We start from the raw sequence: 22,888 nt of genomic DNA on the forward strand, positions 1-22,888 counted from the left end.
CTTTGAATAATTATAAAGCCAGTGTTTATTAAAATACATTTCATTTAAAAATGTAATGGAATCTACAGACACCCGGTATACATTTTTAGGGGGACACCCCATATATTAAACATCAGGTTTTAATCCTGGATGTCAAACAATGCAACTTAACGAGAGAGGTAAGTAAATTAGTTAAGAACAGTGCTTGTCTCACCTCATTGACTGGGAAGAGTTCCCAGGCCACTGGGAAAGGAGGGGACCAAGGTGGAGCTTGATGGTTTGCTGGGTTAAAGAGCCCAACCTGGGAAATGGAGTCTAAGGCAGCTTGAGTTGCAGGACACATTACCAGAGAGGACAGAGCTGCTCAGAGAGAGAGAGATAAGGAGGTCTATGGAGAGCATTTATCAATGCTTCGTTTACATACTGATCAGCTAATGCCTGTGATGAAAGTATTTGAAGGTGGAAAAATGCTTTCTAAAATGAGTAGAGGGAACAATACCAGGTGCTTTCCTCTGGTTTTAAAGTAATTCCTGTTTCACCATCTAAAACAAATCACCTTATAATCCCCAGGGCACTGAGCAGACTTCTCAGAAGGGTATTCCCTCAGTGGTGAGTCAAAATTAGCCCTAAATTAAAGGATACTCTGTTCCCCCCTAAGACCTTAAAAGGAAGCCTGGAGAGGATTGAACTACTTTAAGTAACTACATCTCACAGCAAATATCAAGAACATAAATAGGAATATAAAAATCATCCAGAATTCAGCAAGATAAAATACACAACACTAAGATCACATTTTTAAAAAATAGCAATAATGCAGAAAGCAAAAATAAAACCTGTAATATGGAAAGAATTCAAACTATAGAATCAGGCCAGAAATAATAGAGACAGTGTGTGATATAATAGTAGATAATAGTTTTGTTTTGTTTTTTCCCCCAAGTACGTGACCAACCAACCAAACAAACCATTAGCCATGTCAAGGATTCAGAATGTATGTATCTGCATTAGTTTCCCAACTGCTGCTTTAACAGATTACCTCAAATTTCGTGGCTTAAAGACACATAGATTTATTTTCTTATTGCTTTGGAAGGCAGAAGTCTGAAATGAGTCCTATGGAGGTAATGTCAAGGTGCTGCAGGGCTGTTTTCCTTCTGGAGAACCTAGTGGAGAATTAAATTTTTTGACCTTTCTAGTTTCTAGAAGATGCTTGTGGCCCATTCCTCTATCTTCACATCCACCTTTGTAGCACCTCCTCTCTTCTCTCACCCTCCGCCTCCTGTCTTTAGGACTTTGTGATTCCAGTGGGCTCTCCCGGAAAATCCAGGATAACTTCCCCATTTCGAGATCCTTAAACATATCCACAAAGTCCCTTTTGCCATATAAGTTAACATATTTACAGGTTTCTAAGATTAGAATATGGACATCTTTGGGGGACATTATTCTGTCAATCACAGTAACCCTCCTTCCAGGTAGGATGGTCATTAGAATGTAGACGACAAAGTTCCTCCCACTAGGAGGACTGCAGGTTACTCTTCTCTCCTTCAGTGCTGCCACAGAGAGCAGCTGACGTTCTCCAGCCATGCATTTTCAACTGGTGCTAGCACACTGTGTAAAACAGGCTCAATCATTTTAGCTCCTCTGATCACAGTCTTAGGGACTTGCTCACTAGGCATCATGAATGTACAAAAGATAAGGGTGATGCAGCAACAGGATATGTCATGAGAGTCTGTGCCCGTTCAAACAACTTATCTATTCCTCACCAGCCCATTCTAGCCATATTGTGTGTGTGTGTGTTTTATTTGATATGCCCCATTATTAAGCATTCAATCTTTAGCAGGGTTCAGTACCAAACAGAATTGATTGCCAGAAGAAAATATTGATGCATGTAAAAGAACCTAAATTTTCCTCAAAATTCTAGGGCTAATTTATGCTGTTATTCCACAGTGATGGCTGTCCTGTCTCTCTACAGCGTCCTTATCTATCATGGACACACTGGGACACACTGAGTCTGCTGAGTTGTAAGGCCTGAGAATCAGAGGGCTTTTACTGCTGTCCGGACATGCTGCACAGGCTCTTTTTGTTCGGAACCCCTCTCGGTTTTAGCAGCTTACATGTTACTCGGGAAACAAGTAAGAGCAGCACAGTCAGCTATGACATATGTTGACTCCAAAATCCAGAGACCTAGGACTGGCATGGAGAGTTACTTTGATGATTTTATGGTAAGACAGACTGTATGATAAAGAAAAACGGATCTATGGTAATAGATTGGATTTTCTCTCTCTCTAATTTCAATTTTGCCTTTATAACATCTCAGGAAATTTTAATTATATATCATTGACGTATAGGTAATATACATTAAAAAGTAATAAGAGCATTTTTCTGAGAAATAAGAGCATTTTTCTGAGAAAGTTCTCAGTTTGTTACGCTTAGTATTCTTAAGCTCAGTCCCATAGCAACATGATTAAAAAGGGTAACAATGGGTTGCAGCACAATTACTGGCTGAGCTGGAAAGTCACCGTGGGTGTTAGAACTCACTATAAAACAAGTATTGCAGGCACTGTAACATTCAGATGTCTGAGGGAGCTCAGTGCAATGGATTATAATAGGGTAATTCAATAGAAAAGCACCCACTGTGGATCTGATGGCTTTGGCATCCCACAAGTACAGTCAACTTTTAAATCCTCAAATAATCTTGATATGTCCTTTGGATACAAGGGACATTGAACAAAGCAAGATTTAACAAGTTGAGGTATAAGTTTGTTACAGTTCTGAAAAAGATAGAAAATAACATATAGCTTTTCTTACCCATAAAATATTAACTGGTGTGGTTCCTAGGCATTAGTAGATAGTAGGCCATAGCCAGGCCTGAATACAGCAGGTTGAGAAAGAAGAGTTAACTGACAACTGGTCTATAGCCTATCCTTTCTATCACAGGGATGTGGGGGAGAGAGGAAGAAAGAAAACATAAAGACTTCGCTCCTTCTGCCCTGGCCAGTTTGGCTCAGCGGTTAGAGTGTCGGTCTGCAGTCCGGAGAGACCCGGGTTCGGTTCCCGCTAAGGGCACGTACTTCGGTTGCAGTTTGTCCCCGGCCCTGGTTGGTCGTGCGGGTGGCAGCCACTCGATGTGTCCCTTCACGTTGATGTTTCTCACTCTCTCTCCCTTCCTCTCTCTCCCTCCCACTCTATCTGTACAAAAAATGGAAAAATATCCTCGGGTGAGGATAAAAAAAAAAAAAAAAAAGACTTCGCTCCTTCAAATCTCCTTGTGAGCATTCTAATCCCGAAGACAATTATTACAAAAACAGAGATTCCTTAACAATTGAATGCTTTGGGAAGAATATACCTTGTCTGTATATAATTGCTTATGATAAACAGATCTGGAATATTTACACTTATGGGACATGGCCTGCTGCAAAAATCAGTGTCGATTATGTAATTATAAGTGGTGAACTGGAGATTTTTAATGACTGAAAGTAGTTCATTTTATGTAAGAGATGGAATGATCTGCATCCCTCAGAGATGCCACAGATACTTAAGAAGAAGTGAATAAGTACACCTAAAGCCACATGCCTCTCTAATTACTTACACACTGAATGCATCGGGCATGGAGTAAGGCACCCTGCCTGAAAGGAGCTAGAACACCTTGCCCACTGTCTTCATTCTGTGCGGAGAGAAAATCTGTGCCTGCTCTATGGTGACAGAAAGAAGGTGAGTGCCTATAATGTAGAAACAAGCTGACTGAAAAGGGGAAAGCAAACATTTTCTGGGACAGGAATGTGCTATACCTTGCTTCAGTTGTGATTCCAAGAATGTCTATGATTTTCAAAATCATTAAAGAGAACATTTAAGTTGTACAATTTCATTATGATTTAGACCTTAAAAAACAACATAACTTCTTAAGGATATCTAAATTTCATACCATTGAGGAAAATGTGAAAGTCCTAAATTAGCATGGGTTTGGCTAAAGTCTTCACTAATCCAGGGTTCAAAGCCAGCAAACAAAAATAGAGCCTGTAACAAATGCAGTGCTGTACCCTATAGGTGGCCCATTGAAAAGCTGTCGATATGCCAGGCCCTGAGGGAATGATCCCCATACTTTTACTGGTGATGAGTAGACCTGTGCTACAGACAAAGGGAACCATTCGGGCCCAGCTATAATCCTCACCACTGCCAGCTGGGAGATGCTGAATATCAGCAATGATATGGGCTGAATACATTACAGCCCAATGCACCACTTTACAGGGACAATTCAAGTGTATTCAGAAGCCTAGGCATTGATCACGCTATGGTTCATCAGGTGACAACACTACCACATCAAGCGTTCTTGAATCTTCTAAAATTTATTATTATTTTTGGAAATATTGCAGGTAACGTAATTCCACGGCAGAAGGAGGAGTAGGAAGATCTGCCTGACATGTCTTCATACCTCTCCCTCTGACTGCTCTTTGGCTATGTGCTTCAATGCCAGCTTTGTATCTTTTAAAAATTATTTTAATAAAATGTATTGGGGTGACATTGGTTAATACAATTATAAGGTTTCAAGTGTACATCTTTTAAACTTAACTAAACTGAAAAGTGAGAACATATTATACTCTTAATCTTTCAATCAATTTCCAAACTAGATTCAGATGATACACAGTTCCATGTAGTCTACACTATGGTACCCTACCCAATGTGATCCCTGATTGGGTTCAGCTATTCTCTGGGTATGAGTGTTTGTGCATGTATGCATTTATGTTTGTTTGCTGTCTATCTCTTTCTTCTGCAGGAATGTACAATCCATAAGAGCTGGAACTTTGTTGGAGTTTATTCCTTGCTATATCCCTATTACCTAGAACAGAGCCTGACAATGAATGGACGACCAATACATTCCTGCTGAATGGATAAATTGTCGCTTCAAGAGTCCAAAATATTTGAAAAGATTATAAGCACCATAGCCAAGGTAGAGCAAATGATTGTGAAAAAAATATCCAGTATGTCATTCCAACTTTCTCAACATTCTTTTAATTCCCAAGCCTACGTTGTTTCCTATTTTTACAAATTACCCATAGAATAATAAGTTAGGATTTTTCTTAGCTGTTTCCATTCAGACTTCAGGCTTACCAGAAGATTTAAAAAAACAGCAATCTTGTTTTGCTTCTGTCTGCATCTATATATGTTTAACACAAATTATGCTAGAGATAAGGGAGCTGATGCAGAATAATTATCAATATAGTTGAAATTGAAACCACAGGACTGTGCTTTCCAAGATTCAATAGCAAATGTGACGTGCTAATACCAAGGGTTCACTATGAAGTGTGTTTTCTTTTTTAACGGTGATTTTATCCTAACAAGATCTCTTTAGGTAAAGTTTATAATTGCTTTATTCAGTTTCACTTTTATAAGTCTCACAGATTCAAGGGTAGGGAAGTAAAACCATTCTCAACACACTGATGAAATTAAAATATTTTCTATATTTGTACATAAATAGTACAGCAATAAAATAAACAAATGAAAGACATTACCTTGCCCTTGAAAATTTTTTATATTGGGACTTATGTGTTTGATGTTAGCTAAACAATAGCAAACACCCTAGAACATCAAAATGCCCACAAAAGAACTTGAGAATATAAAATTGTCATGGCATTGCCCAATGTGAAAAATAATCAATTGTGTGCAACCTTTCAGATCAATTTCTTCCTAATTCATGGTATGTTGAAAAATTAATTTTTAACATATTATCTCATCATTGAGAATAATGTAAAAATAAGAAAAACAGCAAAGAGCTCTGAAGCCTGATTTTCTTTCTTTCTTTCTTTTTTTTTTTTTTTTGGTATTTGCCCCTAGCGGGAACCGAACCCAGGATTCTCTGGTCCGTAGGCCAACACTCCAACCACTGAGCCAGACAGGCTAGGGCTGAAGGCTGATTTTCATTCCCCTTCTTAGGGTAGAGAAGCCATATGTAGAGACTCATTTTCTTCAATTAGTTTATTTAGTTTAATAAATTGGTTTGGAGACAATCACTTCAAGTAATAAGATACAGCTGAGGGAAGTAGGAGAGGCGCATTGGTTTCTTTCATCCTGAGTTATAGTTAACCACAGACTAGCACAAAATCAGGAGAACTTTCACCGTGAAGCAATTCCAGTGATCCCGTTAAACACAGCACTGTGGTGGTTGACCATATTCATGTTTACTGTACTAACACTTCCTTAAGCCTGATGATGCAATAAAAAGAAAATGATGAATTAAGAAACCGTGGCCCTGGCCAGGTGCCTCAGTTGGCTGGAACATGGTCTGGTGCACGAAAAGGTGGCTGGTTCCATTCCTGGCTAAGGCACATACCTAGGTAGCGGTTCAATCCTCCATTAGGAGGAAACCAATCAATGTTTCTCACATTGATATTTCTCTCTCTCTCCTTTCCTTTCTTTCCAAAATCAATAACAATAATTGAAAACAAACAAACAAGAAACTGTGATACAGGCAGAATTTTTATAAATGGTAACAGGATGAAATCTTGAGTACTGAAATGTGTACGCCCACACCCAGCTATTACCGATAGTTACCCTAAGCAGTCCAGAATCACAAGTATATGAGAACAAAATGGCAGCATGTAGAACAACTGAAAGAGAGGAGAGAATGTAGAACTTAAGAAAATCCTCTAATTAATAACACAAGAAATATTCAAGGAACAATACATCCATGAATAAAGGATACTTGCAGAAAGAACTTTCAGAGAAAAAGTAAAAGCTATTGAAGTTTAGAAATATATGATTGCCAAAATAAAATTCAATACGAATTTTTGAAGAAAAAGTTAAATCTATAATATGCATATTAAAAAGATCAAAAGTCAAAGAATACGAGAAAAACAAATTATACAAGTAAATCCAACTGATCTAACTCCCTATTGATATAATGGACAAAATATGTGGAACTCCACTAGTTCTTTCTCAACTACCTTTTCTCCATTCAAACCATTTCTTGTCTGCTCTTCCAGATACTGTGTAGAAAACAACTTAGAAAAACAACTCATAACCCTATGTGCATTTATAAAAAAAATGTAAGTATATTGTTTTATCAGTTTAAGAGTTAAAATTATAAGAGGTGCACATATCTATGAATTCCTAAGATGTAAATATCAGTGTAAAACATGTACTTAGAGTGTTAGTTGGTATTATAAAATGCATAAATTTGAGTCTTAAATTAATATCTATAATATAATATTACCATATTATCAACTATAGTCACAATGCTGTGGAACAATACTGTATGATATATTTCAAAGTTTTGAAGAGACTATATCTTAAATGTTCTCAACACAAATGAAATGATAATTATGTAACTTGATGGAGGTTTTAGTAACTCTACTGTGGTAATCATACTGCAATGTATCAAATCAAGATGTTTACACAATGTAATATGCTAAATAAATCTCCTCCATCCTCTCTCTCCCTTGTTACTCAGAAAAAATTTACCTCTGACTCTAGGAATTTACCTCTTTCAATTACCCTCAATATACTCTTATCCTTTATGGTCCATTATTATTTCATTCTCCATTTTATTTTCTACATTACTATAAAAAGCAAACAACAAAGGTAACTTTTCATCCCAACTTTGCATTTATGCTACCTTTCATCTCCATAGTATCCCTTTCATGATGACAGCCCAGTTACTGTCTTCATTTGCAGAGAATTACACACACACGCTCGTGCGCGCATGAGCACACATGCATGCACACACACACATACACACACACGAGATTTCTTATCTCTTCATAGAAAAAAATACCTAATGCTTACATCCAGATGAGTTCTATATCACTTAACTCTAGTATCTGTCTTTCTTCTTTTGTGACATGTATACTGTCTTTGAACAATGCATTAATCACAGTATTCAGTATTTCCAGAGAATAATCATGTTTTCTCAGCTGTAGAATTTCCTGGTGATGTATTTTTTAAAAGCATATAGGGGTGTACAGCCAAATATAATTGCACCAAATTAGCTTAAAAGGTATTCATTGGTCTTTAAAGTTTTGTAGCTTATACTCCAAAGAACATAAAACAGATACAAAATTTTGGCATTAGCAAAGTATATTCAAAATACTATATTTTATGTTTAGGTCATATTTAAATGTTCAAATAAAATCAATTTCTGTTCATTTATGCCAACTGTAACAAAGCTATCAAATAATTTGGCTGTAGATCTTACAGTAACAGTCACATGACACAGTGCTGTTTAAGTGTCTCTCAGAAAGGAGAGGTAAGAGGAGTAAGAGTAGAGAAAATGCTACAATGGAAATCAGATTATCAGGAAAGGGGCTCTGTGGGGCCGGCAGAGATCCAAAGGTGCCAACTGTGGCAATGGAGCTGACGAGTGAAGGAGGCCCCCATTCTCTCAGCATCTCTCAGAAAGTCATGCTAGTTTCCAGGTTCAGTTTCAACCACCACAGGGTGGAACTCCCAAATGAGGACTTCGATATATGAACAGTGCCCTTGTTCTACTTTCTCTTTGATAGGGTAAGCATGGCAGTAGCTTTGTAATCAGAACTTTGAAAGCAGGGGACAAACAGATCGTTTTCTGATAACCACCAATGGGAAAAAAGGGGAAGTAAAATTCAACTCACTCCTATTTCCAAAAGTCATTAAAATCGGGATTTTGAAGAGATATCTACATTCCCATGTTCACTGCAGTACTATTCATAATAGCCAAGATATGGAAACAACCCAAATACCCATTGAAAAATGAATGGATAAAGAAAATGGTATATGCATGCCAGGGAATAATATGCATTCTTAAAAACAGAAATCCTGTCATTAGCAGCAATATGGATCAAAATGGAGGACATTATGCTAAGTAAAATAAGTTAGTCACAGGAGGACAAATACTGCATGACACCACTTAAATGAAGTATCTAACATAGCTACACTCATAAAAGCAAAGTATACAATAGTGGTTGCCAAGGGCTGGAGAGGTAGGGAAAGGGGGAAATTGATTTTCACAAGGTGTAAAGTTTCAGTGTGTCAGATGCATAAGTTCCAGACATCTGCCATGCACTTAGTGTCTATAGTTCCTGTGACTATAAGCAGACTCTTGATCAAATAAATCAGCATTTATCTGAGTCTGAGAAGCTGCAGACACAGAAAGAAAGAAAGGGAGAAGTTGGCATTATCTGTACTATAGATCACTTATCTAGGTGACTCCTGTCTATTGGAAAGGGGCCAGAAATTTTTGTTCATTCTAATGAAAAATTACACAATTGAAGGGCCATCAGAAAAAAAAGGATGGTGCACATTTAAAATTCTTCCTAATGTCTGATGCCTGCTGCTCACTAACTTCTTTGTGTTCACTTTGGTTCAGTTCAGGGTCTGGCGACTGGCTTTATGCTGGTCTATTCTTAGGTTCTGATCAGTATAAGGGGTTCTGTGACTTCATACCAAACAAAGCCTTTACATTTTTCTCTCACTATTGTGCCTTACTCTTCTTCTTTTTGAAGGTTTTAGCCCTTGTTTCCTGCTTCCTAAATAGACTCTTATTCTTTAATTGAACATGTTCAGAAAACTGTCTTCTCTCTGTCTCAGCGGAAGCACTCAGCTACAAGTCATAATGTCTCTTCTAGTTTCATATCTAAAAGTGTTAGGATTTAGGGATTTGTTAAATGTTTCCTCTTAAATGACTAACTCACATTGCTGAGCAAAAAAAAAACCACATTTATATGTTGGTTCATTTTCTATCTAGGAAATTGTTCCTTTGTTCACTCTCCTGCCCTTATTTTCAGATGTTTTCTAAACTTCTAATTTAGCTTATTTTTTCTCTCTCATGAAAATATAATCTGCTCTGAAAGACTTTTCTGACACCCATGTCCACATCTAAAATAAGGGCTCTCACATACACTAACACAATCTCTACCTTGATGTTGAAGTAATTACCACAATGTCTTCTAATTCCCTGCTTATTTATCTATATTCTCTATTTTGCAGTAAAATTGCTAAGAGCAGAAAAGGTCTTTACTTCAATCCTGTACTTGCAAAACAAATCAAAGTTTCAACTTCTAAATGAATTAGTTAGTGAATATCAATTGTATGCAGATGACATCCAAAGCTGCAATTACCACTAGGATCCATGTCCTGTGTTCCGTTTTCATACTTTGACATACTTGTTTTTCCACCTTGTAGAACTACATTCATGATAATCCCATTTTTTACCCAAACCAACTGTTTTTTGGCTCTTGATAATACATTCCCTAAACCACCCAGTCTCATCATTCAGAATAGAATGTTAGACCTTCTTTTCTCTCCCCATGCAATCATGTCTCTCATTTTCTAGATTTCATGATTCATTTTCTGGAATTTAGTCTCCCTTCTCTTGCATGTGATAACAATGCAGAAGATCTTATACTATATTTCATGGCCATTCTGGCCATTCCACTGTCAATATCTCATGTGCAAATCCTTCTCAGCTATCATGGGCACTTTCCAAGCCACAGCCACACTCACAGCACATATAACCTTCAGAATCTTCCACATCTTTTTGTTTGTTTGTTTTTAGGTGAGGACATTTTCCATTCAGGTAGAGTAGTGGGGGGGGGGGAGAGAGAGAGAGAGAGAGAGAGAGAGAGAGAGAGAGAGAGAGAGAGAGACATTGATGTGGACATATCCAGTGGCTGCCACCCACACGACCCAATCAGGGCCCGGGACAAACTGCAACCGAGGTATGTGCCCTTAGCGGGAACTGAACCCGGGTCTCTCTGGACCGCAGTCCAACGCTCTAAAAGCTGAACCAAACTGGCCAGGGCTTCCACATCTTCTTTACAGCCTCTTTTCAAGCCGTTCGAGGTCCTATATAATATCTTCCAGCCTGGTGTGTGAGTTTTTCCTCTATTTGCATAGAAGAAACATACATTTTGGTAACAAGAATATACTCTTTGAACATTTGTCTCCAAATATGTATATTTGTAACTGTTGGCAAACCCCTCCACATTAGAAGACAGCCTCTGTAAAAAGCTGTCTATACTCCCTACCTTTTGTCCCACTCACTTCTTCCTATTCTCTCTTGAATCTGCTCCAGTCTGGCCTTTGCCTCCAGCATTCACCAAACTACTTTCTCTAGGTCACCAGTTACATGAAATAACACAAAATATCAAATGTGGCCCAATATAACTCTGTGTCCAAGTGCTCTTAGCTTCACAGGGAAAACAACACAGTTTCCAAAAATTAAAGAGTAACAATAGATTCAGTAAGATCTCCTGGCCTTCAGGTATTTGGATGAAATAAGTCAGCTGGATTCTAAATTGTAATGCCCACTGTGTTATCAAGGATCTGCCAAACACTTGATGAAGATTTTCAAAAACTTCTGAGTTACTTAATAACCATTCAAAATTTTATATACTCTTACATTCATAGGGAACTTTGACAATGATAAAATAGGAATCTTTTCATCTATCCAATGATAGCATAATCCTTTCTTTTTCACACTGTGCTCCATCAGCCTTGAAGTAGGTAATGCTTACTCTGATTGAAGGAAAATTGAGCAATTGTGTATGGAACTTGATGATTACTGATAGCTAGGAAGAATGATCGAGACTAACATCTCAATGTGTCCAAACTGGGAGAATTATTTGCAGTATTGGTGTAAATACATAAATCTATACTTCTATATCAACAATAGTTCGAAGCCTTCTGTTTATGAGGAAAAGTGCTTTCTGGCAAAATCAACGTTTCAATTTGGGGGGGGGGCAAGGAGAAATCTCACTATGTTTATTTAATGTAATATATGTGGCAAATAATAGATTTTCTCTAAACACTTTTCTCTGAAACATGCTGTCTTGTGACTGGGTCTAAAATTATAAAGGTGACTGAGGGATAACATGAAGAGGTCAAGGCACTGAAAGTAAAGTTTAATGTCATTCACAGTCCCTGGAGTCAAGAGGCACAGCTCCACTGCTCAGATCACAGGAGCAACTCCAGGTATGGGTCAGGAAAAGCAGAAACAGGCTAGAGCAAGAGGTTTAAGCCTGAGCTTCATTAGGGTTTATGCAGTGAAGATAAGAAAAAGCAGGATAAACAATTTAGGATTAGCTTGTTTGAGTGATTTCCTCAGCCTCTACACTACAGGGGTGGTCCCTAGGTGCCTCTTTCCTGGCTCTGAGAGGATAAAGGCAGAGCAATGTTGCCTTCTGGGGTACACAGCCAGAGAGAGGAGGTATGGCTATGTACCGTTTGGTTTGCATATCAAAGATATGATTCCTGAGTCCTTTGCTATGTCTAAGAATTGGCCCATTGGTTAGCCAGGTGAGGGTGGGGAGTCAGTCGCTCCATAGAATGAAAGGTTGTTTTGTTTTGTTTTTAAATGTCAATACACAGAAAATATAAAAAAACACCATAATTAATACACGCACTTACAACATTCACAGTTGTAACAGAAATCATCTGTTTTTACGTGCCTCAATGGACATGTATTGGCAGTGCGTACAGCAGCGCTGCCTGTGTTCATGAATCCCTCATCGAATTCTCGAAAACTGAGGTAGATGAAAGCCTGTTAAGGGTCTTTCAGAAGAAACAGGTTCCACTCGGGGCAATACTTCTTAGACTGGGACACTGCCCTGAGTTCAGCCCAGCGGTCTTGAAGAGGTAATCACAGAGATACAGCATCCTGCCTGCAGCGATGCCCTGCAGCTCCCTGTATCCCAAAGTAACCGTAAGGCGTCTCTGCTGTAGCTCAGTGCACTAGCTGAAAAGTTCAGTAACTTGTTGAATTTAATTTCTATGCAGGGAATTGAAAAAATTAATGAATCTGCCCTGGCCGGGTTTGGCTTAGCCGTTAGAGCGTCAGCCTGCGGTCCAGAGAGACCGGGGTTCGGTTCCCGCTAAGGGCACGTACCTGGGTTGCAGTTTGTCCCCGGCCCTGGTCGGTCGTGTGGGTGGCAGCCACCTGATGTGTCCCTTTCTCTCTCTCTCTCTCTCTCTCTCTCTCTCTCTCTCTCTCTCTCTCTCTCTCTCTCTCTCTTTCTCCCTCCCACTCTATCTGAACAAAAATGGAAAAATGTCCTCAGGTGAGGAAAAAAAGAAAGAAAAAATTAATGAATCAATTAGCCATTTCTGCCACAAAATAAAAGGAATAGAAGAAAATTACTCTGCTTTAGAATATTGACTAAATGTTGTATCCTCCAGTAGGTCTCCCCTACCTCAATACTACACTTCTGAATTATTTTTCTTTATATAATTATTATTCTTAATTTATTGTCAAACTAAGTAGCTTTACATTTCAGTGATCCTCTATTTAATATGTCTTTATCACTAGATTATAGAGTAATGAGGGCCATGATCATTTTATTTTCATTGTGTAGCTCCATACTTAGTGTATGCTTATATTATCTATCTATTTATGTATGTATGTATCTATGTATCTATCATCTATAATAAAATTTATGATCTATTGTTAAACTTTAGTATGCCATATCTGATAAGCTCGAAGCATAGTGATAAACACTGAATTGTTGTGAGATAAATATTGACTTCTTTTTTCTTCTCATTCTTTTTTATGCCCCATAATACAAAAGTAAAAATGTTCTTGACTAATGTCACTCCTATACATTGTTTTAAGTGTTGGTTTAAACTTGTTCATGTCAAACTGTTAATACTGATTTGAGCCATGTTGTCTCAGTGTCTAGACATGGTATCCTCTAGGAAAAGAAGACTTGGGAAAAAAATTCCAGGAACTTCATGTCATATATACCATATGCCAATAGATGCCACCATTGTACTGTGACAATCATTTATATTGTGATAATAAAGGACATCCTATACTCTTTGCTCCATTTTCCAATTGAGAATGTTTACATATGAAATAATTAAGTATAGCTTGGAAGATATATACCACATATTCTTCTTTCTTTGCACTTGAAGTAGGGATGGAAAGTTAAATCCATGGAAGAGAACATTTCCTATTGGTGTTGAAAGTATTGTTGCTACTGTTATGGCTAAAATGTTACTAGACTGACAATCTTTTGTGCAATTATTTTAAATTTCTTACAAACCATATTTTGTCTGCTATTAAACAAAATCTAAAAGGAAAAATTTTAAAAAGATCCCATCAGATGCATGTCTCATGCATCTTATTTATATATTGTCTGGCATTTTTCCTAAAGTGTTTCAAAATTCATCTATGGCTTAAACTTTACATTAGAAATATAGGGATACTGTATAAAGTAACTGAACAAATCTTGTTAAGTGTTTCTAAGAAACATTTCATCAGGTCATGAAACATAGAACTCAATCTTTAACTACAGAAAAAGAACACACAATCAATACGAAAATTTCTCTTCTGTTAATGAATATCTCCAATTTCCATGCCATTGTAATGAAAGGTAACATTGGTATTTCCTTCAGCTCCTCTTCTTATAATTCCTGATAAGTTTAACTTGTGATTTATAGACCTCTTCTTTCTGAATATGTCTGCTGAATGTCTTCTAATTAGTGGTTTGTGCTAACATTAATGAGATTCATCACTATTTCTATTGCTTTTAACTGATGTCAAAATAGAGATTTTTCTTTTCAAAATTGAGTTTAACTATATCTACCTGAGTGCCACATTGAGGCTTTTTTCCCTACTGTTTAAGCTTAACTTGTGAGACATTTAACAAAGGGAATAAAAATATATTCTACACTATTTCCTGCTTTACTTTTTACAGAACCTAACTCAAAGTTACTCAAATTGCTGTGCTTATGTACTATTTTACAATCTCTGTCTATATAGAAACATGAGCATAATTTCCTCTGAATACAGTTTTAGGAATAGCAATAAAAATGGAGAGGACCATCAAATATAACAATGCTGTCTTTATCAGCCTTTAGTACATATTATAGGTCAATAAAAATTTGATGATCTTGGAAAATATAAAAAATATGTTTGGTTTATTAAGAATTTCATGGTGGTACAGTTTATATGAGCTGTGGAAATTCTAGTGAATTTTTCATCTCTTGTCTGTCAGGCTTTTATTCTTTATAACATAAAAAGGTTGTATGTCATACTAATACTACGCCATCTAATTCTCATATCACTAATTAGCTTACTTCCTTTTTTGCTGACTTTTAAAATCCCAGTCATATGAAATTTATATATTGTCATAGTTCTGAAATTTTCTACATAGGCACAGGGAGAGAAATATTTATTTCTCTCATGAAAAACAAGTAACTTGGATAGCATTTTTAAAGTTTTATGAAAATATAACAAATTTTTCCTGTTTCTCTAAGGGAACATCCGGACATGCTTTAAAGCTACCACGTCATTTGACAACTTTATGAACAATTACTGAAAAAGAAAACATTACTTACATTACTTTCACATGGAATTTACTGGCAGTTCTCGAATCTTGCAAAATTTCCGAGATAATTTTATTTCGCAAGTAAATCACAAGCTTTTGCCTGCATAAATCCCATCCCCAATGTTATCTTCAGATTCCCAAACTGGTCCCACGAGGAAGCCCTCTGAGACAAAGCTCTGCAGTTTGCCCCGGGGAAAGGCAATTGCAAGGAGGTAAAAGTTCCCAAAATTAATGCTAGGGACCATGGAAAATAAGGAGGAAAGAAATTACTTCAATAGAGATGAATATTGAGATGTCTTATATGCTAAATAAGGAATTTATTTAATTACTAGGGCAAGGAGACTTTGTCAGTCTTTCTCTGTGGTGAGTAGGGGCAACTGACATCAGTTTCATTCTTTACATTCTGAATCTGAGGTTTAACGTAATTTTCTTCTTTCAGTTCCACATTATGCATTAGGTCTGTAGTGGGTGACGGAGACAGGAGAATAACTTTTCTTTCAGTTAAAAGACATCAGACCATCAAGAACCATGACTAGACATGATGGAAAGAATTTTGCGTCCACTCAGATGCAGAGCTCCCTCACTGTCACCAGATGCTGTAACTGATGGCACTGTTGATTTTCTCCCTTGGAAAGGAATTGTGCATTGTGCGTGTAGAAAGTACAACAGGCTCTCTCAAATGGGCTACGGCAGTAGTCATTATAGCAGAGACTCCTACCTATGCCCAGTGTCTATATTGTTTATATTTCTCTCAGTCTCGCTCTTGCTCCCCATTCCTTTCCTTCTCCCTCTCCCTCCCTCCCTCCTCACCCCTCTCCCCTAGGATCATGGCTTCTCAACATAAGAGTGCATTCCCTAATTTCCCTGGCAGCTCAGTTTAGCCACATGGCCCAGTTCAAGCCCAAGGAAGTCAGCAGAAGTGATGTGAACAAACATCTTGGTCATTTCCTGAATGGTTCTCTCGATTAGAACACCCTTGGAATCCACGTTAAGAATGGCATAGACATTCCACCAGCTGGATGATCATTTTTACTATGTTGTAAGATAAATAAAAATCTGCTATTGTTAAGCCACTGCTTTTTTAGGATTTCGTTCTAACACCTTAGCCTCTACAAAGTTAATATTTTATTGAGGACTTTTCATGAACTTTTACAAGTAAAACTGGTCTAAATTTTTCTCAGTATTTTTTTCTGCTTTCATAATTATCATTTGCAAAATTTAATAATGTACATGTAGACATTTTACTTAAAAAGAGAAAGCATAGTTAGCCATTTTCTAGAAGAATAAAATGCATAATTTTTTCATGTATTATGTACTAAGGTTCACATTGCTTTTTTTTCTTCTGAAAACAAGGCACCATGTTTTGGAACCAGATATTATGTTCAATCAACAAATCTTATAAGTGTAAATTCCTAGTAAAATTAAAGCAAAAGTAACAGAATGTACAGACTTTCTGGAATAGTGTGAAGGCTTTGAGGCTAATCAAGAATTTCATGTGAAATACAAGAAGGGATATTTTGCTCACTTTGTGAATCTGGAGGCATTAAAATGATCATTTAAAATAAACAATCAGAATGTTATCCAAAAAATTCAAAGTTTGCATATATGACTTAGCATAAAATATTAAAGCTCTGTGGCCCTATCCTTTAACAGCAATTTACTTGCTGCCAATCACAAAGAACATACTAAGGCAACTACAGATCAAATAAAGTCACGCTTATTTTAAGACATATTTAAGAACTTGATAAGTCCATGCAAGACAGCTGCCATTTCCCTTTTCACAGATGTTACTAGGCTGGGGATAATGAAGAATAACAAATTTGCATACCATCTCAATTATATCACTGTTTTCATTTTAGAGAAATAATTTCTATCTACAACATTTGATTATTATTCAAGGAGAGGCTGGAAACTTACTTATTAGAACCACATCTAAACTCAACTAGAAAAACATACTAAACCTAGTTATTAATTTTTGCAGGAAGTAAAATTTGTTTATCATGTTGTGAAATAAGAATAATGTTGAAAAACACATTGTTGAATAATTCATATGCAATTTGTCTCAGTATGGGCCAGCACAGAATAAGGTTTAGCCTATATCAAATCACACTTAAAATAAACAAACAAACAAAAACAGCTATGCTTTTCTCAAGAACATTATATATACCTACAGTATGTACAATTATTTTATAAGTAAAAATAAATTACTCTAGTAAATATTATAATTTTATTCTAAAAGTAAGGCTATTTGTGGATTAAATATGTCACATATTTTATTTCCCTTCAGAATTGCCCACAAAAGAGATATTGTTATGTAAGTTTAATAAGTGGATACCTATGGATGTTAACTTTAAGTTACAAGAATATTAACTTAACTTCTGTTTTGAAATTCCTACCCCCATAGGCTCTGTTTCCAGACTTGAGTGAACTTAATAATTAAAAATAGGATAATGGAATAAAACATCCTACATCTAATAGTGAATAATGCAACCCATTAAATAAAGCCATCTGCTTTAATGCTACCTATTTATAGGTTATGTTTTTTCCTATACATATATACAATAAAGTTTAATTTATAAATTAGTCACAGTAAGAGATGAATAACAATAACATAAAATAAAATAGAACAATTAAAATAAACTGTAATAAAAATTACATAAATGAAGCATTATTAAGTAAGACACAAGTTATCTGAACACAAGCACTGTGCTACTATGTACAGTTGATCTGATCATCCAGACAGCTACAAAGTGACTAAAGGGTGAATAGTATATAAAACGTGGATGCATTGTAGAAAGGGATGATTCATGGCCAGGGCCATGAAGATGGAGTGAAATGGTATAAGATGTCACCATGCTACTCAAAACAGTGTGTAATTTAAAACTCACGAATTGCTTATTTTTGGAATTTTCCATTTAATATTTTTGGACCATGGTTGACTGCAGGCAACTCAAGCCACAGGGAACTAAAATCTTGGAAAGCAAAATCATGGATAAAAGAGAACTATAGTATACAAAGGTTTGTTGGTATGAGCAAGACCATGACAATTTTCTGAATAACAAAGAACAAAACAAAAACATTAATTATTAACAATGATTTTTGAGTGGGATCAGTATTGGAGTTAAAAAAAAAAATACAAGATAGGTTTTGCCATTAGAAAGCTTATTCTTGAAAAACAAACATTGCCATAAATGGGCATTTGTATAAAGTGCCATACATTAAAATACACATTCTCACACTTATCCCATTTGAGCCTAAAAAACAAAAGTCTACCTATGGTTTTTAATAATCATCCTAATTTATAAAGAGTTACAAAGAGTAAGGAAAAAAATCTCAGTGTACAACTTATAAGATATAGGCAAAAATGTGTGCTAAATTGGTTGCTTACATTTCTATCACACTGCTCTCGTTTTAGAGGCTCAAATCATCAACTAACTCACCAATGTCACGTACTATATGGCAAATCCAAAAACACAGATTCTGTTCTTCAAACCACCTATTCAGGACTATGTTCATCTTCACTATATAAACATTTAAGGTAAGTGCTATGCCTGATATTGTATCTATAACTAAATCTGCCATAGATATTAGTAAGGATTTGTGCCTCAGCTCTGGAATTACCCCTTTCTTTAAGGAGTCTAGGTTTCCTCTGGAGAATAAAATTCATAAGCTAAGATGCAGGTCTTAAGTATACTCATTATGATTCGGCTATCATGGATCTCATAATACAGAGGTAAGATATTTCTATATCTAGACCTATATCCATATCTATATCTATATTTACCTATGAATAGATACACAGTTGTTCCTTGGTATCTGTGGGGTATTGGTTTCAGGACTCCCTGTGGATACAAAAATCCAAAGATGCTCAAGTCTTTTATATAAAATGGTATAGTATTTGCATAAGGTATGCACATCTTTCCATGTCCTTTAAATCATCTCTAAATTACTTATAATACCGAATACAATGCAAATGGAAATAGTTGTTATACTTTGTTTGGGGCATGATGACAAGAATAATATGTTTGTACAGATGCAACAATAGTGAGCCTAATTACATAGTATACTTCAGTAACAATATAACATTAAAAAAAAATACTTGTGATCTATGGTTGGTTGAATCCATGGATGCAGAACACATGGATATGGAGGGCTGACAGGACATAAACATACACACATGTCGGTATTTCTCTCATCTATCTACCTACCTACCTACCTACCTACCTACCTACCTATCATCTTTATCTTTATTGCCTGAGTTCACACTGACACTTCCAATTCCAATCAAATACCACAGGGTTGATCTTATCCTTCTTTTTCCTTACTTTTATTTCCTTTATCTAATAGTGAGAAATTCAGTTCTCATTATTCATAAAATATTTGTTTGCTTAATCTTTTATTTAAACAAACTTTTTTCTTTATTAATTTTTAGAGAGAGAGGGAGAAAGGGACAGAAACATCAATGAGAAGAGAACATCGATTGGCCACCTCCTACATGCTCCCCCCTGGGGATCGGGCCCACAACCTGGGCATGTGTCCTGACTGGGAATCGAAGAGGCAACCTTTTGGTGCATGGGTTGATGCTCAACCACTGAGCCACCAGCCAGGCTGTTTGCTCAATCTTAATGTACATAACATAGAGGTGAAATTGCTGACCATACCCTTGTGCAAAACAAACTACTGGCTAGAGCAAAACATTTGCTTATAGTTCTTACTTTTATTGTTGTAGAATACTGATTTTCAAAGTTACTTAGAATAGTTATTTTTTTGTATTCCCTTCTCTCTTTAGGTTGCAATATAATTTCTAGTACAATTGGGTTCATTTGTTTTTTGTTGTTGTTGTTTTGTTTTTAAATTTGGATCCCCTGCCTAATCTTAGTGAATTTAATTATTCATTCCTGAGTCTCTGAAACAATGACCATTTTAAGTTTATTTTTCTTTAATGTTTATAGGTTTTATCATTTTTTCTAGAAAAGGAAACAAATTCTAAAATTAATAAGAAATGACAAAAGAGAAATTTATGTCTGATTGTTATGGAGGCTGGTATTCTAAGACCAAGATGCCAGCTGGCCAGAATCCGGTGAGAGCTCTATGGGTTGCGGAATGCCCACCTCTCATTGTGTCCTCACGCGGCAGAGTGGAGAGCGTGAGCAAGACTAGTTATTCGAACCTCATTTATGAGAGGTCTGCCCTCATTTCCTCAACTAACCCTAATCACCTTTTAAAGGCCTGACCTCCTGATACTATCATATCATCCGGGTTGGGAAGGTAGAGTTTAACATATGAATTTGGGGAGCATATAAACATTCAATTCATAGCATTCTGCCTCTGGCTCCCAAAAATTAATGTCCTCATATGGAAAATACAGTAATTATATTCCTAAAATCCCCAAATCTTAATTCAGCATCTACTCTAAAATCTAAAATCTGAAACCTCATCTAATAATTATCTAAAGCAGACATGGAAGAGACTCAAGGTATGATTCACCCTGAGACAAAATTTCTCTCCAGCTGTGAACCTGGGACAACAATCATGTTAACTGTTTTAAGAATACCCTAGTGGAACAGGCATAGGATACACAGCTCAGGGACTGCTACATTTGATAATTTACAAGATACTATGTAAAAAATAAACATGTTTGCTGTACACTTCCATCCATATTACCACTACCAACTATATGTTTATCCAAGTTTGCTGAGAAAGAGTAGGTGACTATGTGCATTAAAAATAATAATAATACATGTTTTCAAAATTGATACTGAAAGAAAATAGTTCTTTCACAAGCTGTCAAAGGATTTTGTATTGCATATGGCCTTCTACTAATTTAAAGATCAATTTGAATGATATTTTAAAATAACAGAGAAAAAGGCAGTGATTTATAAATAAGAGAATATGCTTACAGAATGATCACTTATTTTTTCCCCATAAAATTGACTCCCACACTATTAAAGGCCAAGCCCATGTTAGCATAAATAAGCATTTTCAATGAGCACTGAAGAGGATTTTCTAATCCTTTATACATTATTAATCAATAACTTAACTTATAAAAATAACAGGGCTTTCAATTGATACCATGAGAGTCACTGCTAATCTTCCTACATCTAATATTAGACCAAACACCCCAAAATTATGCATTTATTTGTGAATTTACTCAGTCCTTATGCAGTGCCCACAGCACAGCAAGTGAGGCATTTACTCAATTCATTGAAGTACAGAAGTGAAAGGCATAGCCCATGACACATGTATTTCTGAGAAAGGGTATGTAAGTCAGGGCATTCTTACTTACAAATTATCTGTATAGAATATATCAATTCCAAGTTACAGAAATATAACAAAATTACATCACTGTTTTCTTTTTGTTTTCTTCTTCTAACACTGGGTATTGGGATGAGGGGGAACCCGTGAAAAAGCTTGTCATAATTTACTCTGCTGTTCTGCAGAGTAACTGATTAAAGCTTAAAAATTACAAATCAAATAACTTAGGTGGGAAGCTAGTAACATGAAAAACTTTTACCAATATTATCGTTTATCTTGTTTTAACTTTTTTTTTTTTTTTATCCTCACCCAAGGACATTTTTTATTTTGTTCAGATAGAGTGGGAGGGAGAGAGAGAGAAACATTGACGTGAAAGGGACACATCGAGTAGTTGCCACCCGCACAACCCAACAGGGCCGGGGACAAACTGCAACTGAGGTACATGCCCTTAGCGGGAACCGAACCAGGGTCTCTGGGGACCACAGGCCGTCGCTCTAACCGCTGAGCCAAATCGGCCAGGGCTCTTGTTTTAACTTTTATTTTAAATTTAATTTTCTATAAAATGACAATAGATGATCTTTGTGATGTTTCCCCCAATGACAAAGTTACAAAGAGAAAAAAAAGGAGAAGAGATGGGGAGGGGAGGGGAGGGGAGGGGTGGGGAAGGGAAAGAGGGGTGGGAGGGGAGGGGAGGGGAGGGGAGGGGAGGGGAAGAAGAGGATCCAAGGGGAGAGGAAGGAAGAAACAAGACTGAGAGGAGACAGAGAAAGAGAAAACTTGGTTACAATCTACAGTGCAAAGACTGCTGATTTTCAAGTCAAAGGCCCTCTTTTGAGTGATTACACATATGGTATTGATCAAGAAGGCCTTAATACTGCCTAAGTTTGTCTAAACTTTAGATAGGTTTCTTCCTGACAATAAGCCCCTATATCTCCCCTCCTCTTTTTTTAAAGAATATTTACTTCAGAAAACATACAATTGTAAACTCTTTTATGTCCCCCCCTTAATATTTAAATCTTCTCCCATCTTCTTCCCAGATTTACAATCTATGAATGACTTCCTCAAGGACCTAGAAGCCATCTCTTTAAAATGTAATCAAGAAATATAGAGACCCTATCTCTAGCCTCTGTGGGAGGGGAGGGGCCTGCCTTGGATATGCAGCAATCAGTAGACTAACTTCCTCCCTTAAGTCCTCCAGGGCTTTTCTGCTCCTCACTGGAGTGCATAATCTTGTTTTATCTCTTGCTTCAGTGGAAGTGAGTTTAATTCCCCCCTCCATTGAAAGGATCTTTAGTAATGTCTTCCTTGACTATTTCACTTGTCTGATACAATTTTTCTTTAACAATATCAAGAACTGAAAC

General features: G+C 36.6%; 1 pseudogene; it reads left to right on the forward strand.

The window, feature by feature from the left end:
- The first annotated feature begins 2,087 nt into the window (after positions 1-2,087).
- The window catches only part of LOC118631464, a 72,516-nt pseudogene continuing 51,715 nt past the window's right edge, over positions 2,088-22,888 (forward strand).

Source organism: Molossus molossus, unplaced genomic scaffold (assembly GCF_014108415.1).
Source record: "Molossus molossus isolate mMolMol1 unplaced genomic scaffold, mMolMol1.p scaffold_m16_p_16, whole genome shotgun sequence".
Taxonomy (NCBI): domain Eukaryota; kingdom Metazoa; phylum Chordata; class Mammalia; order Chiroptera; family Molossidae; genus Molossus; species Molossus molossus.